This window comes from Tupaia chinensis, unplaced genomic scaffold (genome assembly GCF_000334495.1).
Source record: "Tupaia chinensis unplaced genomic scaffold, TupChi_1.0 Scaffold000217_1, whole genome shotgun sequence".
In the NCBI taxonomy this organism is placed as follows: Eukaryota; Metazoa; Chordata; class Mammalia; order Scandentia; family Tupaiidae; genus Tupaia; species Tupaia belangeri.
The window spans coordinates 7,121,629-7,138,186 of NW_006159692.1; the positions used below are offsets into that span (position 1 = coordinate 7,121,629).

The 16,558-nt window shown below is 44.0% G+C and overlaps 1 pseudogene; it reads left to right on the top strand.

Moving 5' to 3' along the window:
* Positions 1-16,558, top strand: part of LOC102498448 (heterogeneous nuclear ribonucleoprotein F-like) — a 42,863-nt pseudogene that overhangs the window by 13,454 nt on the left and 12,851 nt on the right.

The following is a 16,558-nucleotide window of genomic DNA, read 5'->3' on the forward strand; positions in this document are numbered from 1 at the left end:
TTTTTTTTTTTTTTTTTTTTTTTTTGAGAGGTTTTTGCTATAGGGCACATGCTCTCGCCAGACAGACAGAGACAGAGAGACAGAAAGCAAGCATCCCCAGGGGGGATGGCCATGCCACAATCCCTTCTCCATTCTCCTCTCAGGATCTTGGGCACACACGCACACACGCCCAGTGTGAGTTTAAGCCACCGGATCCGGGACTCGAACCATGGTCGACTATGTGGGAGTCTAGGGACATAGCCATTATGCTAACTGCTGGTCCCCCCTGAGTTTTTTTTGTGTGTGTGTGAAGAGGTTTTTGCTCTAGGGCACTGCACTTGTTGCAGAGACAGAGATAATGAGAGGGAAAGTGAAAAATCACCCCCCAGGGGGATGGCCACACTGCAGTCCCTTCTCCATTCTTCTCCTGAGATCTTAGACAGGCACCCGCGTGGCTGGTGTGAATTTTAAGCCACTGGTTCGGCGACTAGAACCACAGTTGGCTATGTGGGAGTACAGTGACATAACTGCTACAGCATCTGCTGGTCCCAGTCTTGGATTTCTTCTAAAAAGCAGTCCTTGTCTATCTCATTTTAGACACTCGCCTACTCTTTCTACAATTTCAATTTTAGTTATATCCCTTTCATCATATTATTATGTATCCATTAAACAAGTATTCATTTAGCATCTATTTTATGCCAGGTTTGTTTTTTGTTTTTTTTTTTGGAGAGGTTTTTGCTATAGGGTGCATGTGTTCACCAGAAAGAGAGACAGAGAGACAGAAAGTGAGAAATCACCCCCCGGGGGGATGGCCACTCCATAATCCCTTCTCTTCCTCGGACTGTCGGTCATGTGGGAATCCAGCATCTTAACCATCATGCCACCTGCTGGTCCCAACATAGATATATTTAAACAAATATTGTCTGTATTTATTTATTTATTGTTTTGGAGGAGTTTTTGCTATAGGGCGCGTGCGCTCACCGGAAAGACAGAGAGTGACAGAGAGATAGAAAGCGAGAAATCACCCCCTGGGGGGATGACCACGCTGCAATCCCTTCTCCTCCATTCTCTTCTCGGGATCTTGGGCTCGCACACACACGTGCCCGGTGTGAGTTTAAGCCACTGGATCTGAGATTCGAACCACACTTGACTACATGGGAGTCTAGCGACATAGCCATTACACCAGTGCTGGTCCCACAAATATTATCTTTATAAATAAAATAGTAGTCTTAAAGCCAGGTCAGGTGGCATCACCCCCTGGTTTTAGGGACCAGCATTTAGTGTAATGGCTATGTCGATGGACTCTCATGTAGTTGACCACGGTTTGAGTCCCGGACCTGGTGGCTTAAACTCACGCTGGGTGCATGTGCAAGTGTGCCCAAGATCCCGAGAGGAGAATGGAGGAGAAGGGATTGCAGCGTGGTCATCCCCCCAGGGGGTGATTTCTCGCTTTCTATCTCTCTGTCTCTCTCTGTCTTTCTGGCGAGCGCATGCATCCTATAGCAAAAAAAAAACCCCTCTAAATTATGAAAGGGATGATGATACACTGTCAAATACTAAACAAAATAGAACACTATCTGTATACCATCAAGTTTCTGGTAGACTTAACTCTAGTTTTTGAGTTTCTTTATGAGCATTTCTGACTATGTGTAATGATTATATTTAATAATTTCTTATAAATTATGCATTTTTTGAGAGATTTTTGCTATAGGATGCATGTGCTCACTAGAGAGACACAGAGACAGAAAGTAAGAAATCACCACCTTGGGGGAGGGCCATGCTGCAGTCTCTTCTGCATTCTCCTCTCAGGACTCTGGGCACACACATCAAGTGTAAGTTTTTTCTTTTTTTATAAAGAATTATTTAATTTTTAAATCTATTCACTCATTTATTTAATTTGACAATATAGATAGAAAAAGAGAGTGAGCGAGAAAGCAAGCCACTAGGTCCGGCATAAGTTTTAAGCCACTGGTTCTAAGACTCTGAGGTTGACTACATAGGAGTCCAGTGATGTAACCATTACGCCATCTGCTGGTCCTAGTTTATAGAAAAAATTTTAGCTTGAAGGAACAAAGAAAATTCATAGGCCAGTCCTGGTTAACAGAGCTAGATCCCACATGACTGACTGTGGTTTGATTCCTCACCCCTGTGGTTTGAAAAACACCTCAGTGCATGTGCATGCATGCCCCAAATCCCAGCAAGAGGGAAGAATGGAAGCGAAGGCATTGCAGTGTGACAACACTTCATTGGGGGGATCTTTTCCCCTTTCTCTTTCTGTCTTGTTCTGTCTCTTGCTGGCAAGCACAAATACTGTCTGACAATTAAAAAAAAGAGAAGGGACCAGTAGGTGGCGAGGTGTTAAAGGCACTGGATTCCTGGGATAGCAGATAGTGTAATGGCTATGTGGCTGGACTCCCATGTAGTCAGCTGCAGTTCGAGTCCCGGACTGGTGGGTTAAACTCACGCTGGGCCCTTCTTCAGTTTCCTGAAGTATTGGCTCCATTATGATGAAGATATGAAAGAAGCCTGGAGATATCTTATTATTATTTTTTAAAAGAATTATTTAAGGGGGCTGGCAGGTATGCTAAGAGTGGTGTATGCTTATGGTGGCTAAGAGTGCTGGACTCCCACATGGCTGACCATGGTTTGAATCCTGGACCTGGTGGCTTGCTTTCTCACTTTCTTGCTCTTGCTCTGTCCCTCTCTGGTCAAATTAAATTAAATAAATAAATAAAGTTAAAGAAAACAATTATTTAAAAAAAGAATTATTTAAGTTTAATTAATTAATTAATTTTATTTTGACCAAGAGGGACAGAGTGAGTGAGAGAGAGAGAGAGAGAAAGAAAGTGAGATACTTTATTTTAAATTAATAAAAAATAATTGATATTTTTACTTTGTTATAGGATGTGTACAGTCTAAAGAGAGAGAGAGAGAAAGAGAAATCACCCCCCCCCCCCAGGGGATGGCCTCATTACAGTCCCTTCTTCACTTTCCTCTTGGGATTTGGGGTATGCATATATACATCTCCAGCATGTTTTTCAAGCCACTGATTTTGAGACTGGAACTGTGCAGTCAGCCATGTCGGATCCAGCTGCCCTTAACCACCATATTACTGGCTGGCCCCAAATTCCTTATTTTTAGTTTCTTTTTTTAAGTCTCACTGGGCACAATTGAGAATTGAGAATTTTTTATTTTCTTCCCTTAATTGCAAAGAATAGAAAATTGATAGGAGGAGGACTTACTACAATTATTAGACAAATCAGAAAATGAATTTACATAAGAGAGAAACACTGTGGACTCAATAATTATCATGTAATTGATTATATAAATGAAATATCAGAATATGAGTTTTAGAGGATATCTTGGATAATGAATAAAGGTGTGTATCTTATCCTGTTATAAGAATAACTTCAATGTTGGGACCAGCAGTTAGCATAATGGCTATGTTGCTGGACTCCCAACTAGTTGACTGCAGTGCGCGTCCCAGACCCGGTGGCTTAAAACTCACGCCGTGCGTGCCCAAGATCCGAGAGGAGAATGGAGGAGAAGGGATTGCGGTGTGACCATCCCCTCTGGGGGGTGATTTCTCGCTTTCTGTCTCTATGTCTCTCTCTGTCTGGCGAGCGCACGTGCCCTATAGCGAAAACCTCTCCAAAAAAAAAAAAGAATAATTTCAATGTGTACTTCTTTGGACATTAGTATTCCTAATAGATAATTGAATGCAAATATAGCCTAGGCAACAGAATTTGTCTTTGACTTTGTGGAAACTGGTACTTAATGAAATTTAATTTGATGGTGGCAGGTAGAGTAGAAAGAAGGGGGTATACTTGTATAAGCAAGGTAGATTAGGTAGGTTCTTGTTTCAGATAAGGGCTAGATCCTGATCTCAGTTTTCCAAATCTTATTATTCTGTCAGTACCTACCTCATACAGTTGCTCGTTGTTTTCTTTGTGTAATTGTTGGCCTTACCCTGTTCCTGTGAGCTTCCCCATTCTAGGATCAAACATCTTTCATATATTTATGGTTTGCATTTATTTCAAATTCTTTATTTCTGGAAGTTATATTTTCATTAGATTATTATTTTAATTGCCAGAGGGCATGCATTTACCAGAATGGCAGAGAGAAAGGGAGCTAGAAAGAGGTAGAGGAAGAAATCACCCCCAATGCGGTGTGATTATGCCACAGTCCCTTCTCCATTTTCCCATTCTGTTGGGATTTTGGACATTACACACAGGTGCCCAGTGTGGTAGTGGTGATATTTTTCTTTCTTTTTATATTTTGCCTGAAGGTGCATGTGCTTGCCTAAGAGAGACAGAGAGAAAGTGAGAAAGGGTTGGTTACACTGTAATCCTTTCTCCATTTCTCCTCCTTTAGTGATTTCAAGCATGTATTCACACTTTCCTGGCATGTTTTCCAAGCTGCCAGGCCAGGTACTCGAACCATTCAGATGGCTCTCTGAGATCCAGCCTCCTTTACCACCATGCCACACAACGTGTTTTTCAAACGGTTGGAACAGATAATCAAATTGGTCAGCCAGCACCAGCAGATGGCATGGTTATGTTGTTGAACTCCCACGGAGTTGATTATGGTTTGAGTACTGGACCTGGCAGCTTAAAACTCATACAGTGTGCACATACATGTGTGCACAAAATCCCAGGAGGCGAATTAGAGGAGAATGGAGGAGAAGGGATTGTGACATGGCCATTTCCCCTGGAGGGGTGATTTATCACTTTCTGTCTCTCTTGCAGGTACACAAGCCCTATAGCAAAAATCTCTCTAAAAAAAAAAATCAAAGGGAAACAGCAGTTAGCATAATGGCTATGTTGCTGGACTCTCACGGTTCGCGTCCCGGACCCGGTGACTTAAAACTCACGCCGGGCACGTGTGCGTGCGTGCCCAAGATCCTGAGAGGAGAATGGAGGAGAAGGGATTGCGGCGTGACCATCTCCTCTGCGGGGGTGATTTCTCGTTTTCTGTCTCTATGTCTCTCTCTGTCTGTCTGGCGAGTGCATGCGCCCTATAGCGAAAACCTCTCCAAAAAAAAAAAAAATCTAACTGTAGTCTTCCATGTAAGCTCTATCTCCACTAGGCTATACAGTGGGGAGCATTTAAATTAAAAAAAAAAAATTGTCATAGGATAGGTGCATTTGCTAGAGACAGAGAGGGAGGGAAAGTGAGAAATCACACCCTCCTGGGCGAGTTATGGCCATGCCTCAGTTTCTTTCATTTTCACCTCAGGACTTTGGGCATGCACACCTGTAAGCCCAGCATGATTTTCAGGCTGCCAGGTCTGGGACTCAAACCCTGGAGTTGGCCATGTGGAATCTAGTGCCTTGACTACCATGCTACCTGCTGGCTCTAGGATTTTTTTTTAATTAATTAACTAATTGTTATTATTATTTTTTTGGAGAGGTTTTTCCTATAGGGTGCATGTGCTCGCCAGAGAGACAGAGACAGAAAGTGAGAAATCACCCCCGGGAGGATGGCCACGCTGCCATCCCTTCTCCTCCATTCTCCTCTTAGTATCTTGGGCATGCACGCACATATACTCACTGTGAGTTTAAGCCACCAGGTCTGAGGCTTCAATCACAGTCGACTGCATAGGAGTCCAGCGACATAGCCATTATACCAACTGCTGGTCCCTAGAATTTTTTTTTAAGAGAGAGATTTTTGCTATAGGGTGTGTGCACTTACTAGAGAGGCAGAGAGTGATAAATCACCCCCTGGGGGATGGCCAGCCGCATTCCCTTCTCTTCTAGTCTTCTCTTAGGATTTTGGGCATGCACATGTGCCCAGCTTGAGTTTTAAGCTGCTGGGTCCAGGACTTGAACCGTAGTTGACCACGTGGGAGTCCAGTGACATAACCATTATGCCATCTGCTGGTCCCATAGAATTTTTTTTAAGTTTATTTATTTTTCCTACAAGTAAAAGAGTCAGCACCCCAATAGTGTCTTGATACCACAATCCACTCCTAGCTTCAGCAAGCCCCAGATTATAGGCATGTACATGGCCAGTGTATCTTAGAGGCAAACCCCCAGCTTTCCCAGGTGGGTCAGCCTTACAGAGTGTTGCATTTTACCACCATATCATTGTCCAGGCCCCAAAATCACATTTTTAAAGTGTCAAATTATAGTCTTGTTGTCAGATTTCCTGGACATTTTCACTGCTAGAGGTTTTTTTCAAACCAAGGGAAGTAAGGGAGTCTGTTCTTGGGCTTACTTTCACTTTACAAGACTAGGCTATAATAAGGTATGAAAATATGTCTCCTTTTCAAGAGAAATATATTAACATTTACAAATTATGATAAATTATTCTAATTTCTAGACTTATGCATAGTTGGTGACATGATGAAAAAGAGCCAGGAAAACCAAGGCCAGCATTTGTAGAAAGCTGATCTGTCAACAACAGAACATTGAGCAAGGAGAGAAATGGAATACTAGAAAAAAGCATTTCATGTGGACGCAGACCCTATTCTACCAAGAAGGTTGTCTGGTAAGTATTATTCATATGGAATTAGTTTAAATTATATTTCATAATTAATTATTAATAATAGAAATCCCTTTGAGAAAGCCTGATGAATTCAGTGCACATGAGGACTTTCTGCTCTGCATAAGACATGAGAATCCTTATGCCAGGGGGAAACCTTTTGAATATAAATGGGAAAACTGTCAGTCAAAATGAGGACCTATTTCAGCATCATGATAGTCAAACTCTGAAGCAAGTTTTTTTAATATAATGAATATAAGAAAGCTTTCCATGAAGAAACAGCCTTTATTACCCATAGGGAGAAGGCCTGTGAATATAATGAACACATGAAAACATTTTCTTTTCTTTTAGAGTTTTTTTTTTTTTTTTTTTGCTATAGGGCACGTGCACTCGCCAGACAGACAGAGAGAGACAGAGAGACAGAAAGTGAGAAATCACCCCCCAGGGGGGATGGCCACGCTGCAATCCCTTCTCCTCCGTTCTCCTCTCAGGATCTTGGGCACGCATGCACACGCGCCCGGCGTGAGTTTTAAGCCACTGGGTCCGACAAGAACCATGGTTAACTACGTGGGAGTCCAGCAACATAGCCATTACACTAATTGCTGGTCCCTTCTTTTTTTATTTTTTGAGAGGTATTTCCTATAGGGCGCGTGCGCTTGCCAGACAGACAGAGACAGAGAGAAAGCAAGAAATCACCCCCCGGGGGGATGGCCACGCCGTAATCCCTTCTCCTCCATTCTCCTCTCGGGATCTTGGGCATGCATGCACACGCGTCCGGCGTGAGCTTAAGCCATTGGGACGGGGACGCAAACCACGGTCAACTACATGGGAGTCTAGCGACATAGCCATTACACTTACTGCTGGTCCCAACATGAAAACATTTTCTAATGAGTCAAACCTTAGCCATCAGAGAACTCACACAAAAGAGAGTCACTGTGAATTTAAAGAGTGTGGGAGGAAGTCTGTTAGTGAGAAGCCATCTCTAAATAAGCACTGTAGAGTTATCACAGGGAAGAAATAACTATGAGTGCAATAAAATTGAGAATAGTTTCAGAAGAAGTCCCCCCTTACTCCTGTTCAGCATACTTATAAAGGAGAGAAAACCTTTAACTGCAGTGGAGATTGGGAAATATTCTGGAAGAAGCCCAGTTTCATTTAGCATCAATAAACATACATAGAAGAGAAAGCCTGTGAAACTGATCAGTGTGCCAGTGTGTTTGTAATAAGCCAGCGTGTCCTGTGTATCAGAAAGCAGATACAGGAGAAAAACTGTGAATATGGGAAGACCTTCAGCCGTAAATCCTCTCTTAAGCTTCATCAGAGGATACACAGAGGGAGAGACCCTATGAATGCACGGAATTTGGAAAAACCTTTGGCTATAGGTCAGGCCTTGCAATACATCAGCGAATGCACACGGGAGAGAAACCTTATAAATGTAATGAATGTGGAAAAAACTTTCTCTGAGAAATCAAATCTCCGTGTCCATCAGAGAGCACACACGGGAGAAACTATGAATGTAACGAATGTCAGAAAGCTTTCAGTGATAGGGCAGCTCTCGCAGTACATCAGAGAATACATCCTGGAGAGAAACCCTACGGGTGTAAGGAGTACGGGAAAACTTTCTCCTAGAAGCCAAACTTCATTAATCATAAGAGAATTCACATAGGAGAGAAACCCTATGAATGGCAGGAATGTGGAAAATCATTCTCTACAAAGTCAAAACTTAGAGAATATCATAGAACTCACACAGGAGAGAAACCCTATGAATGCAATGAATGTGAGAAGAGAAACACTATGAATGTCATGAATGTGGGAGAACCTTCTGTCAGAAATCATCCCTCACAACACATCAGTGGACGCATACTAGGCAGCAACCCTATGCAGATAATGAAACCTTTCACCAGAATCTTCACTAAATAGAAGAAACCCCTGTCAACATCTTGAAGGCTCAGAAACGTTCACCCTCTTGTCAGACTCATCGCATAGCAGAAACAATCAGGATGAGGACCCAATAGGTATGAGAAATCTTAGAAGTGACATTACATTCAACAGTAAATAAAAGGTATTTTAAAAAATTAATATTTTGAAGATGTTATAGTATAAACAAAAGTTTAAACTGAATTCTTTATCAGTGAGCTTGTACCAAATGAAATAATACTAGTTTGGAGTTTGTAAATTCAAAATTTTGGATTAAAATAGAATTCCTGTTTCAGATATAGTATCTTTATTGGAAGTATTTAGTTATGGACATACTCTCCAGGATATAAGAATCTTTTAAAAATGCATTAATAAGTGCATTAACCTGATTTTAAACAAATAAAAGGAACTAATAGTAAATAAAAATATGAAGAGGCCTTTTCTTTTGCAAATGTACTATAAAAGATACGTCTTTTTTTTTTTTTTTAAATTTGCTATAGGGCATGTGCATTCATTGGAGAGAGAAAGAGAAGGAAAGAAAGTGAGAAATCATTCTTTGGGGGGGCAGGGTGAAAGATGTGGGAGGGTGGTGACCACACCACAATCCTCTCTCCTCCATTCTCCATCTGCAATTTTTGGGCACACGTGCACATATCACACCCAGTGCGATTTTCAAGCCACCAGGTCTGGGACTCAAACTATGCAGTCACGCATGTAGGATCTAATGCTTTTAACCTCCATGCCACCTGCTGGCCTGATATGTGTACTCAAAAATTTTTTTTAATTATTTATTTATTTTTAAATAATTATTTAATTTAATTTAATTAATTAATTTGTTTGTTTAATTTGACCAGAGAGGGACAGTGAGAAAGCAATCTGCCAGATCCAGGACTTGAACCATGGTTTGCTATGTAGGAGTCCAGCGCCCTTAACCACCACACCACCTGCTGGCCCCCCAAAATGTTTTTTCTTTTCTTTCTTTTTTTAAGAAAGGTTTTTGCCATAGGGCGCGTGCGCTTGCCAGACAGAGAGAGAGAGACGGAGACAGAAAGCGAGAAATCACCCCCCAGGGGGGATGGCCATGCCGCAATCTCTTCTCCTCCATTCTCCTTTTGGGATCTTGGGCACGCATGCACATGTGCCTGGCGTGAGTTTTAAGCCACCGGGTCTGGGACTCAAACCGCGGTCGACTACATGGGAGTCCAGTGACATAGCCATTACACTAACTGCTGGTCTCAAAGTTTTTTATTTTCTATGTGAGAGACAGAGAGATAGCATCTCCAATAAGTCTTTTTTTTTTTTTTTTTCCTCGCAGAGTTTTTTGTCTTGGGGCACGTGCACTATCCGAAGAGAGAGAGAGAGACAGAGAGAGAGAGAGACAGACAGACAGACAGACATAAATAGTGAGAGAGAAAGTGAGAAATCACTCCCTGGGGGAATTGCCATTCTCTGCAATCCCTTCTTCATTCTCCTCCCAGGATCTTGGGTGCACATGCAAATGTGACTGGTGTGAGTTTCAAGCCAAGTCTGGGACTCAAAACACAGTTGGCCATGTGGGAGTCAGTGACATAACTGCTACTCCATCTGGTCGTCCCTCCAACAGTCTTGATGCAGCAATCCATCCCCAGCTTTAGCCAGCCTAGGATTATGGGCACATGCACGCCCAGAGAATACAAGAAGATCTTTTTTTCTTTCTTTTTTTAAGAGTTATATATTTATTTTTATTTATTCATTTATTTTAATTTGACCAGAGAAAGAGGAAAATTGAGAAAACAAGCCACCAGGTCCAGGACTCAAACCATGGCTGGCCATATGGGAGTGTCTAGCACCTTATCCACAAGATAGATCTGGTCCCCAAGATCTTTTTTTTTTTTTTTTTTTTTTAAAAGGGATTTTTGTTTAAGGGGGCATTTGCATGTGCTTGCCAGAGAGACATAAAGTACCCTCCAGGGGGAATGACCATGCTGCAGTCCCTTCTCCATTGTCCTCTTGGGATCTTGGGCATACACGCGCAGGTGCCTAGTGTGAGTTTCAAGCTGCTGGGTCCAGGACTCAAAATGCTATCAACTACATGGGAGTCTAGCGACATAACCATTATGCCATTTTTTTTTGGAGAGGTTTTTGCTATACGGCACGTGCGCTCGCCAGACAGACAGAGAGAGACACAGAGACAGAAAGGAGAAATCACCACCCAGAGGGGATGGTCACGCCGCAATCCCTTCTCCTCCATTCTTCTCTCGGGATCTTGGGCACGCACGCACACGCTCCCGGCGTGAGTTTTAAGCCATTGGGTCCGGGACGCAAACCGCGGTTGGCTACATGGGAGTCCAGCGACATAGCCATTACGCTAACTGCTGGTTCCCTTAATTATTATTTTTTATTTGACCAGCAGAAGAGAGTGAGAGAGAAAGTGAGAAAGCAAGCTGCCAGACCTGGGACTTGAATCAGTTGACCATGTGGGAGCCCAGCAAGTTAAGTATCACACCTCCTGCCAGCCCCAAGGAAAGGTCTTTTATTATGAATGACCTGAAACTTTCCCATGTGGGTCAACCTTACAGAGCAATACATTTTAATCCTGTGCTGCCATCCAACTCTAGATATATGTACTTTTCAAATCATCCTTATGGTTCTTATATTACATAACAAAAATTGTTTGGGGCCAGCCTCATAGTACAGCAGTTAATTGCTGTGCAGAAGGAGATGGAGCACAAATTGCCGAGCAGGGTTGGAGTCCTGGCCCTCCCTCAGGTACAATGGGATAGATAGTTGGAGGAAAAAAGATTGTAGTATGACCAGGCCTTGGAGGTCGTGTGTGCATATGCTCTCTTTTTTTCTCTTAAAAAAGAAGAGATTTTGCGGGCCGGCAGGTGGCGTGGTGGTTAAGGTGCTGGACTCCCACATGGCTGACCGTGGTTCAAGTCCTGGACCTGGTGGCTTGCTTTCTCACTCTCCTTCTCTCTCTCTGAATCTCTCTGGTCAAATTAAATAATAATAATAAATAAATACAGTAAAAAAAAAGAGAGATTTTGTGTGTTAGGTTTGCCAGCTGGAACCCAACATTTATAGTAAGAAATATTTATGTTCAATAACTTTTTAATTTTTATTGAGTAATTTTTAATATTAATTTGAAATATATAAATTACCTCCTATTGGGACCAGCAGTTAGTGTAATGGCTATGTCGCTGGACTCCCACGTGGTCGACCGTGGTTCGCGTCCCGGACCCGGTGGCTTAAAACTCACTCCGGGCACGTGTGCGTGCGTGCCCAAGATCCCGAGAGGAGAATGGAGGAGAAGGGATTGCGGCGTGGCCATCCCCCCTGGGGGGTGATTTCTCACTTTCTATCTCTCTGTCTCTCTCTGTCTGCCTGGCGAGCGCACGCGCCCTATAGCGAAAGCCTCTCCAAAAAAAAAAAAAATTACCTCCTATTTAATATTTGTGTAATTTTTTGGTATCAATTGAAATATTTTTAAAATAATTACTTAACTTTATTTACTTATTTTAATTTGACTAGAGAGAGACAGAGAGGGAGACAGAGAGAGAGAGAAAGTGAGAAAACAAGCTACTAGGTCCAGGACTTGAACCGTGGTTGGCTGTGTGGGAGTCCAGCACCCTTAACCACCATACCACCTGATACCCCTCAATTGATATTTACTTTTTTGAGAGGTTTTTGCTAAAGACAGAGAGAGACAGAGATAGAAAGCAAGAAATCACCCCTTAGGGGGGATGGCCATGCTACAGTCCCTTCTCCATTCTCCTCTCGGGATCTTGCGTACGCATGCACATGTGCCTGGAGTGAGTTTAAGCCACCAGGTCTGGGACTCGAACCACTGTCTACTGCATGGGAATCCAGTTTCCCGGCCTGGGGGACAGCCGAACAGGTTTCCTGAGTGAAGGAGTGAGAGCCGGGACAAGCGGCGTAGTGTTACAGCATGGAGACGACAGTGTCATCTGTTTATTGTGGGCAGCACGGTACAGCACAGAGACGACGCTCAGTGTCACAGCTCTTAAGGGTTGCATCGTCTACCGTGAGCAGCATGGAGACGCAGTGTCACAGCTCTTAAGGGTCGCGTCGTCTACCATGAGCAGCATGGAGATGACGCGGTGTCACAGCTCTTCAGGGTTGTCCGGAGACGATGTAGTGTCACAGCTCTTCAGGGTCGTCCGGAGACGATGTAGTGTTACAACTCTTCAGGGTCTCCCAGGTCGTCTGGAGACGATGCAGTGTCAGCTCTTCAGGATCTTCAGGGTCGTCTGGAGACTGTGCGGTGTTTCAGCTCCTCAGGCTCTTCAGTCGTCGTCGTCCTCGTCTGGCTACTGTGGGCCATTCGTCGTGGTTATATACACTCTGGTGGGTTGTAAACAGTGGGCCGTGATTGGTTGTAAACGGCCGTGATTGGTTGTAAACGGCCGTGATATGTTGTAAACGGTGGGCTGTGATTGGTTGCTTTTGGGCCAATCATGAGGTGCCAGATATGCAAATTTGAGGGATTCTAGTGGCCAATCAGAGCAAGGTTTCGAAGGTCAGATTTTTTGAAGGGAACCAATCATGGCAATTGTTTGCTCTCTGAGGAACCTTGGCAGACTTGCAGGTGCGCAGCCTCGCAGGTGCGCAGCCTCCCACAATCCAGCGACATAGCCATTATACCAACTGCCGGTCCCGCAATAGACTTTTTAAGAAAGACAAATTTGTATTTGCTACAGGGAGTGTGCACTTGCCAGAGACAGACAGAAAGAGGGAAAGTGAGAAATCACCCCCAAGTGGCAATGGCCATGCTGTAATCCTCTCTCCATTCTCTTTTTGGGATTTTAAGCGTACATGCACATGTGCTGGTGTGTTTTCAAGCCACCAGATCCAGGACTCACACTGCACAGTTGGCCATTTAGGATCCAGTCGTCACCTTAAACACCATGCCAACCAGCTTCCTGGCTGGTTTTTTTTGGATAGAATTTTGCTGGGCCATGATCCTTCTGTCCCAGCCTCTCAGTTAGCTAAGGTTATAGGCATATGACACTGTGCCTGGCCTGTTTAAGTTAGTCTGGGAACTGAACCCAGGCCTCCCGTGTGACCCTAGTCTTGTACATTGGTGCCCTACTGCTTCTGTCATAGTGACTGGGCCCTTCAATCTATTTTGAATTTTGTTATACATTGTGAGGTTTAGGTCAGGTTCATGTATTAGACAATGGACATCCAACTCTCGCAGTACCATTGGCTGAAAATGCTATCCCTCCTCTGTTGAGCTAATTTCATATTTTTTTAAGAAGTCAGTTATCAGTTGCCATGTGGGATGCAGAATTTTTCTAGTTTTATATTTAAGTGTTTTTTTTTCCCCCATAGGGTTTGTGCACTTGCGGGAGAGAGAGAGAGAGAGAGAGAGAGAGAGGAAAGTGAAAAATCATTCCCCCCCCCCAGCAGTGATGGCCACGCCATAATTCTTTCTTCATTCTCCATATTTTTTGTGACTGTGTCTGAATTAAACATTAAAAAAAAATTTACACATGCATTTAGCAAGGATTCTAAATTTATGCTATTCAAATTGGCCAAACTAGAACGAGAAATCCACAAGCATAATTGGAGATTTTTTTTTTAATTTAATTTTATTTAGTAGTAGTAGTAATAGTAGTATTCTGTTTTGCCAGAGAGAGAAGGAGAGTGATAGTGAGAAAGCAAGCTGCCAGGTCTGGGACTTGAACCGTGTTGGTTGGCCATGTGGGAGTCCAGTGCCCTTAACCACCATGCCACCTGCCCAGCCCCCCCATGGAGATTCTTTTTAATAATTATTTTATTTAACTTTATTTATTTTAATTTGACCAGAGAGGGGGAGAGAGAGAGGGAGAGAGAAAGTGAGAAAGCAAGCCACCAGGTCCAGGACTTGAATGCTGGTTGGCTATATGGGAGTCTAGCACCCTTAACTACCATACCACCTGTCTACCCCATAATTAGAGATTCTTAGACTCTCTTTACTAAGACATGTATTCCATGGACTGGTTGACTGGCTGAAGATCTCTCTTTGTATACCTTTTACTGTCTGCTGAGCTTTCTGACCCACTAATCTTAATAACTAGCTTATTGAGCAGGCTTCATCTGTTAATTAGGTGACGAAACAATTATCCCTTTAAAAGCTATTTTTCCACCCAAGAGATTTTCTGTGCTAATTTTGTTGTCTCTATGAGCCTGCATCCTGATTCTCAGTGACTTAACACATCAGATCTTCTGCCTCATCTTTTTTTTTTTTTGGAGTTTTTTGCTATAGGGTGCATGTGCTCACCAGAAAGACATTGAGAGACAGAGAGAGAGAAAGTGAGAAATCACCCCCCAGGGGGGATGGCCGTGCCGCAATCCATTCTCCATTCTCCTCTTAGGATCTTGGGCACACATGCACATGCACCCGGCTTGAGTTTAAGCCACCAGGTCTGGGACTCGAACTGCGGTCAACAAAATGGGAGTCTAGCGACAAATCCATTACATCAACTGCTGGTCCCATCTGCCCCATCTCTTAACTAATGGGCCTTCACCTTCACTTTTCCAAGACCCCCCCACTCCCCCTTTCCTCTGATCCCAAGATGTTTCCTTCCATAGAAATTTTTTGTTAAGTTTTTTGAAGAAATGTGATGAGTAGGTATGAGCCTGCTAGTCTCCAAAATGTCAAGCTTTTCTCTCTGAGGACTCAATTTCATCTGTAAAATGGGTACAGATATAGCTAGCAATAGGAGTGGAGCTTTATACACCAAAAATCACCTGTATCACTTCGGCAAGTACTCAGAACAGAGAACAGGTCAATGAGATCTTACAACTGCATACTTCCTGTTAAAGTCACTGTTGGAATCATCCCCATATTTTCAAGTAATACTGTATGAAAAAGAAAAGATTAGGAACCATGGTCAGGATAAAGCAGGGCCTTCAGCGTCTTTTTAGCACTGAGTGACAAACTGGTGCTTGCATTATATGTTATGCTAGGAAGAAGAGCTGTATTACAATGGATCCCCTGTTGCCTTTGAGGGGGAATTAATGGGAAGTAGAGACTTGATTCTTCCTCGGTGATTTAAACAATTAACTTTCTGTCTTGCTTCTTACGGATATTTATACTTTAAATCAGGCCAGCCCTTGGCCTAATAGTTAAAGGATCCTGATCCACATGGCTGACCTGTGGGTCAAAGTCCAGCCCAGGTGGCTTGAAAAACATGCCTGGTGTGTATGCAAGCCCCAAATCCCCATAACATGGTAAAATAGAGAGGTACTGTGGAGTGCCCCGTTAGGAATGCTTTATGCCCTCTCCCAGTGGAATGCATGTACCCTCAGGCAATTAAAGAAAGATGAGTAGATGTAATTTCACAGTGGCACAGTGGTGGCCCCACCCCAGGTTGCTTCTCTTTGAGCCCCTGGAGATCCAAACTCGCCTTCCCATACGGCTCCAGTATCAAAGTGCTGTTCTACCAGCTGTGTGTACACTGCAGCTCCGCTACTTTGGCAATTTTTCTCTGGCTCTTCGGTGAATGCATGGGCCCTCTAGTAAAAAACACTTAAAAAAAAATTGAATCGGCGATGACCGCTTTGATATCTCGTTGGGAAAAAAGTTGCTCATAATATATAAAATGATGATTAGCAACCCTGGAACACGGAAGACAATCTATTCTTGTTCCTCAGGCGGTGAAACCAGCGGCGAACTCCTTGGGCTCAGATGCTCTGGGGCTGAAAAGCCCGCGCTCACCCAACGTCTTCTGAGTGACCTTCTTTGGCCCGAGGGGCTTCTTGGCCCCTCAGCACACCAAACCTGACACATGACCCTCCCCTGCCCCCAAGCGCTCGCTCCTGGTTCCTCTCCGTTTCTCCTTTCACGCTGGTCTCAAGCCAGCGGTTCTTTGGCTTCGCAGAAAACATCGAGCTACTCGGGAGGTGAAGTCCAGCCTCCTAGACCCTTCCCTTTCCTGAGCCGGCTTTGCGCGCCACGCCCTCTCCGGCTCGGCTCCGCCCCGCGCCCAGCCGGCCAATCCTAGGCTTCGCTCAGGTCACGTCACAACGGCGCTGCGGCGGTCCCGCCCAGTCGTGGTCCTTGCGTCCTTCCGGCTCCGCTGTGGACTCCCTGCTGCGCCGCGTCTTCCTGAGGAAGGTGGGGTTGGGGGGGGCGGGGACGGCTCTCGGTCCTTCCGTGTGTGGGCAGCGGGGTTGGGGGGCAGGC